Below are 7,329 nucleotides of genomic sequence, written 5' to 3' on the forward strand. Positions count from 1 at the left end.
CTGGCTAGTGAGGGTGATAAGGTGTTTGGTGGGTGTACAAGCAGAGTTCTACGGACCTTATTTATGGTCGACGGAGTGTCGACAGGAGATCACGCATGGCAAATGACTTGGCTTTGGAGCCAACCTGTATCCTTTCTTTGTATTGTTACTTTTGCACTCGACTTGACATTTTTGTGAAATAATTGTTTATTTAAATGTGAAATTTACACTTTTACCCCTGTTTACTTACTAAGTTTCGAGCTTACCCCGTTTCCTTTGTTTTCCTTAGCAGGGGACAACGCGGGGAACTTCCTGGCACCTTCACTAGTATAGTTAGGTTTGATTGTAATAGTCAGACAGTTAGGATGTTTGTTTTTATTTTAGTGGTTTGTATAAGGACCCTCCTTAGGGTCTACCTTCTGTTGGTTGTTATTATAATGTATTAGAGTGGTTTGACTCGATACTTTTGAAGATGTAAATAGAACTTTTTTGGCGTTAGATATATAGTGAATAGTACGCTTGTGGGTTTATCTAGTTTTATTGTTTTGAAATTTTGAGTCCTGGCGCGAGTTAGGCAGGCGTCCCGCCGATACCCTAGGGTTCGCCCTTGGGAGAAGCGGGGGCGTGACAGGTGGTATCAGAGTTTAGGATTCAGATCTCTGTAGTGTATCCAAGGCTTGAAGTTTAGGATGCCGGACTGTGGGAATTCGATTTGATTTTAAAGTTAAGCAATTGAGGGATAAAACCTAGAGCCTGCTTCGCGTGGTCTCTATATCATATATCTATATTATATATATACTTAATATTCTATTGTTATATCTCTAATGAGTAAGGTATCTAGAATTCAGTATATCACTCTTGGATCCTCATCTCTATATATGATATCTATTGGTATCGAATTCTCGTGCCCCGAGACCCAGAATTAGGCTAAATCTACTAACATATCTTTATAAACAAATCATGGCTGCCAAAAGAGCACAACGAGTGTCATATGGTAGGCTGTTTGGATAGTAAGTTGACGCTGAGAGACCGGACGCGGTTATTCTAACTGGGCCTATGGGACGAGTTATTATCCCTTTTCTTTGATCTCGCCCGTATATTTCGCTACATGCCGCTCATTGTGATCGTGTATATGAATATTTGCCTGACGTTGAAACATATTAGAATATTTTGATTATTTGTTTCCTGATATTTTATGTGGGGTGTTATGTGTGTATATGTTTATTTAGGTATTTGCACGCCTCTAAATTTAGTTCTTTATTGTCACCTTATTGCGGTTAACTAAGTTTGGCTATTAATGCAGACTGAGAAGCTTGGAAACGAATATATAAGCAAAAATCCCTACGTTATTTGAAGTGCATTGTATGAATTTCGAGGACGATAATTCTTAAGGAGGAGCATGATTGTGAACACCCCCGAATATTAGGATGTTGTTTTGGTAAAGAAAATACGTATTTCTTTGGATTTGATTTAAAACCTTATTTTGTTTTAAAAGATTAGAAACCCTAATATTTTAATCAAAAACCCTAGTTTACTTGTGACTAACCGGATTTCTTAAATCCCTCATATTTTAATTGAAACCCTAATTTTAATCACTGGAATTGTAAAATTCCTCACGTTTTTCTTAACAATGCCCTTTATTTGGAAATTATTTATTTATTAAGCCCTACTACCCAGTCATTCCACAATAAGTGTAAATGAACCTAAAAAGTAGGGTTTCACTTTTCGGTTTCAAGATTGGAGCAAATTAGGGTTTTCACATTTTTTCGTAGTGTGCTTATTCGGTACCGAGTAAGGATCAAATTTGGTAGCTAAGAGAGACTTTTGGATGAGGAAATATTATATGATTAGAAGAAAAAACCTGATAATAATAAGCTTAGTGATTAGAAGCTAAAAACTCAAGTATATGAGAGTTTTAGACAAACGGCTTGAACCGACGCGGTGTCGCGCCCTGCTACCAATTAACCACCAACTTGATCCCCTTACTTTATTACCTTTAATCTTTCTTATTTTATTACAGTAATAACCCTCAAAATATCTCATACATCAGCCACAATTGTTGACTTTAAATTACCAGAGAGAGAAGGGAAAAACATGAATGAATTGTGGCCGGAAAAGTTGGCCGGTATTTCATTTGGATGGTTGACTAACTACTTTACACCATATTTATCACAAAAAACCAACCTATTTCCTTACCATTATTTCTGCGATATCAGCCGTTGAGTTGATGGGAGGAAAAAACAAAAAGAAAAGGAATACTTCAATCAAATCTTGGTTTGAGCTTGAATGAGTGAAAAACAAGAAACACTAAACCGGATTAAAGGCGTGAGTTGTGATCTTCGGGAAGCTAGGGAAACAAAAAATTCCAAGAGAAGTTGAAGTATTACTCTTGCAAGCTTCTTTTGTGAGTACAAGGTCTAACCATAGCTTGGTTCTTTTATTTTTTATTAAGATGTTATATAATTCATGTTTTTGGTTAGATTAGTTGTGATACAAAGTTTTGGCGATGATTTTAAGGTGATATATGTAAGTTTTAGGGTTTGATTGATTTCTACCTTAATATTTTGCTATATGCATGATATATTGTTGTTCTAAGCTTATATAGGAGGTTTTGTGTGGGCGGTTTGAGGCAAGAAATGAAGAAAGTTTTCATTGATCCAAAATTCCCAGATTTCTGAAAATTCAACCCTTGTTCTGTCGATTTTATATGCACCAGTCTTAGAGGTCGAATTAGGCTCGACCTAAAACATGAAATTGTATAGAATTTTATTTGATAGGTTGCCTACAAAATGTCAGCCAATCGGAAGCAACCGTAACCAGTGAAAGACCACAATACCCTGCTGCCCTGTTTCTATCCGAACTTGATAATTTGCTTCTGTAATTGGTTAATTTGGTGGAAATACTTCTGAATTTGGTTGTTGACATCTTCTAAGAAATGTAACCTGGTTTCTTTAGCTTTCGTTGCTTTGGAATCACTTGATTTGGACTGAGTAAGCCCCGAGTTATAGCCAAAACACTCGCACCTGTTTTGTTTACCCTGGAATTGCGTACGTTCTGAATTTTGCTTCTGACCTTGCTTTATCCGTTTTGATAACGTATGAACTGGGTGTTGACCCCTTAATAAGAAATATATATCTTGGTTTCATCTTCGAAACAGTATAAAGTTCATCCAAATCCGAGTCCCGTAGCTCCAGTTATGACCAAAACAATATCGATCGTCAGAACTGCCTTGAATCTGGACAGTTCTGATGGGTACTTTGACACTCAACTTTCGTTCTGTTCTGAATGGATTCAGGTCTTGGCCAAAACATCAAAGTTATAGCCTTATGTCCTAGCTTTCCAACGCCTTTGGAATTTCTTGATTTGGATTTGTGAACTGTGAGTTATGGTCCAGCAAACAAACCCTGTTCGTCACCCGAACACGTAAATTTCTTGTACTGTTTTCCATAATTTCGACCTGCTTCCATTCAGATCTAGATTAAAGTGTCTTCATGAGAATTGTAGCCCTTCCTCATAGCTTCGAAATGGTGTCTCGTTCACCTTGATCCGACATTCCTAGCCTAACTTTTGATCAAAACGGTTTGAGATGGCAGATTTGGCCATTTCCGTTTGCCGTTCCGCACGCGCGCGTGCGCCCATTTTGCCGTTTCCGCACTTGCATGTGCCGATTTTGCCATTTTGCTTGTTTTGGGCATGTTAGTGGCCGTTTGTGATAATATGTGATGCAATCTTCTATTTCAGACAGTGGTGAGCTAGGCGGAGCCGGTGGGGCCCACTACTAGCGAACATGCACAAAGTGATTTTGCTCTTGTACTACTTTTGTATTTTGAGTAAGTATTCAGGTCGTTTATGTGTATAAACTGCTTATGTATTTTGATGTGAATAAAAGGGGAACTTAGGCGAGGGTGTACTTTATCACACTCGACCTAAACTCTAGTTTGTACCTATGTTTCTTTATGAGATGTGTATACATGAATTATTTTGGGTTTGAACCCCTTGAGCTTGTAGCTCGGGGTGACGTTTGTGAGTTTTGGGTTTGAACCCCTTGAGCTTGTAGCTCGGGGTGACGTTTGTAAGTTGGGGTTGATCTTCCGACCTAGATGGACTATTCGAGCAGGTCAGGACTTGGTCGAAGCCAGTCTAACTTAGTCTGAGGTCACCAAGTTTGTGAATCCGGTTCACCGAGAATGTGGACCAAGTTTGTGACCCGAGCTTGTGACTCAAGCTCAAGTTTGTGATTTCGTTCGCCCGGGCAAGTTTGTGAGGTGACTGGCCAGTGAGGGTGATAAGGTGTTCGGTGGGTGTACAAGTGGAGTTCTACGGACCTTATTTATGGTCGACGGAGTGTCGACAGGAAATCACGCATAGCAAATGACTTGGCTTTGGAGCCAACCTGTATCCTTCCTTTGTATTGTTACTTTTGCACTCGACTTGACATTTTGTGGAATAGCTGTTTCTTTAAATGTGAAATTTTACACTTTTACCATGTTTACTTACTAAGCTTCTAGCTTACCCCGTTTCCTTTGTTTTCATTAGCAGGGGACGACGCGGGGAACTTCTTGGCACCTTCACTAGTATAGTTAGGTTTGATTGTAATAGTCGGACAGTTAGGATGTTTGTTTTTTTGTTTTGGTGGTTTGTATAAGGACCCTCCATAGGGTCTACCTTCTGCTGGTTGTTATTCTAATGTATTAGAGTGGTTTGACTCGATACTTTTGAAGATGTAAATAGAACTCTTTTGGCGTTAGATATATAGTGAATAGTACGCTTGTGGGTTTATCTAGTTTTATTGTTTTGAAATTTTGAATCCTGGCGCGAGTTAGGCAGGCGTCCCGCCGATACCCTAGGGTTCGCCCTTGGGAGAAGCGGGGGCGTCACAGGTGGTATCAGAGTTTAGGATTCAGATCTCTGTAGTGTATCCAAGGCTTGAAATTTAGGATGCCGGACTGTGGGAATTCGATTTGATTTTAAAGTTAAGCAATTGAGGGATAAAACCTAGAGCCTGCTTCGCGTGGTCTCTGTGCGGAGTGAGCATAAGCTATGAATTGTGAATGGTATAGGTCTTAAATTTTCTTGTGATATTTGAGGACCATAGATAGGTATGTCGGGTAGGAATTTCGATTTGTAGATGGTTTACTCTTCGGACTGGCCAGCTCGAGATGTGAACTATCTTATTTCGGATTCTCGTGCCCGAGTACTCCAGAATTGAGGCGATGCAAGCTACTAGGTACTTGAGACTTGTATTTTGGAAACATGAACAGGCTTTGTCTGGCTAGAATGAGCACAAGAGGTCAATGGGTATCTAGTTTGGATAGTAAGTGACGTGAGAGACCGGACGGGGTTATTCTAACTGGGTATGGGACGATATATCCCTTTTCTTTTGATTCGCCCGTCTATTGTCGCTACATGCCGTCAGTTGTGTATCTGTGTATATGAATATTTGCCTGACTTGAAACATATTAGAATATTTGATTATTTGTTTCCTTGATATGTTTATGTGGGGTGTTATGTGTGTATATGTTTATTTAGGTATTTGACGCTCTAAATTTTAGTTACTTTAGTCACCTTATTGCGTTTAACTAAGTTTTGGCTGTAATGAGACTTGAGAGCTGGAAACGAATATATAAGAAAAATACCCTACGTTATTTGAAGTGCATGTATGAATTTCGAGGACGAAATTCTTTTAAGGAGGGGAGATTGTGACACCCCGAATATTAGGAGGTTGTTTGTAAAGAAAATACTATTTCTTTGGATTTGATTTAAAACCTTATTTTGTTTTAAAAGATTAGAAACCCTAATATTTTAATCAAAAATCCTAGTTTACTTGTGACCAACCGGATTTCTTAAATCCCTCATATTTTAATTGAAACCCTAATTTTAATCACTGGAATTGTAAAATTCCTCACGTTTTTCTTAACAATGCCCTTTATTTGGAAATTATTTATTTATTATAGCCCTACTACCCAGTCATTCCACAATAAGTGTAAATGAACCTAAAAAGTAGGGTTTCACTTTTCGATTTCAAGATTGGAGCAAATTAGGGTTTTCACATTTTTCCATAGTGTGCCTATTCGGTACCGAGTAAGGATCAAATTTGGTAGCTAAGAGTAACTTTTGGATGGGGAAATATTATATGATTAGAAGTGATAATAATAAGTTAGTGATTAGAAGTTAAAAACTCAAGTATATGCGATTTTAGGACAAACGGCTTGGACCGACGGGTGTCGCGCGCTACCAATTGAACACACCACTTGATCCCTACTTTATTACCTTAATCTTCTTATTTTATTACAGCTAATTAACCCTCAAAATATCTCATACATCAGCCACAATTGTTGACTTTAAATACCAAGAGAGAGAAGGGAAAAAATGAATGGAATTGGTGGCGAAAAGTGGCGGTATTTCATTGGATGGTTGACTAACTACTATACACCATATTTATCACCAAAAACCAACCTATTTCCTCCATTATTTCTGCATATCAGCCGTGAGTTGAGGGAGGAAAAACAAAAGAAAAGGAAACTTCAATCAATCTTGGTTTGAGCCTGAATGAGTGAAAACAAGAAACACTAAACCGATTAAAGTGTGAGTTGTGATCTTGGGAAGCTAGGCGAAACAAAAATTCCAAGAGAAGGTGAAGTATTACTCTTGCAAGCTTCTTTTGTTGAGGTACAAGGTCTAACCCATAGCTTTGGTTCTTTTATTTTTGATTAAGATGTTATATAATTCATGTTTTGGTTAGATTAGTTGTGATACAAGTTGTTGGGATGATTTTAAGGTGATATATGTAAGTTAGGGTTTGATGATTTCTGCCTATATTTGCTATATGGATGATATATGTTGTATCTAAGATTATATAGGAGATTGTGGTGGTGGATTGAGGCAAGAAATGAAGAAAGTTTCATTGAATCCCAAAATTCCCAGATTTCTGGAAAATTTCAGCCTTGTTCTGTCCGGTTTTATTGCACCATCATAGAGGCCGAATTAGGCTCGACATAAAACATGAAAGTTGTAGAGAATGGTATTTTATAGGTGCCTACAAAATTTCAGCTCAATCGGAGCAACGTAACCAGTGAAAAGACTACAATACCCCTGCTGCCCTGTTTCTATCCGAACTTGATAATTGCTTCTGTAATTGGTTAATTTGGTTGGGAATACTTCTGATTTGGTTGTTGACATCTTCTTAAGAAATGTAACCTGCTGTCTTAGCTTTAGGTTGGCTTTGGAATCACTTGATTTGGACTGAGGTAGCCCGAGTTATAGCCAAAACACTCGCACCTGTTTTGTACCCTGGAATTGCGTACGTTCTGAATTTTGCTTCTGACCTTGCTTTATCCGTTTTGATAACGT

Source organism: Coffea eugenioides, chromosome 4, assembly GCF_003713205.1.
Source record: "Coffea eugenioides isolate CCC68of chromosome 4, Ceug_1.0, whole genome shotgun sequence".
Classification (NCBI taxonomy): domain Eukaryota; kingdom Viridiplantae; phylum Streptophyta; class Magnoliopsida; order Gentianales; family Rubiaceae; genus Coffea; species Coffea eugenioides.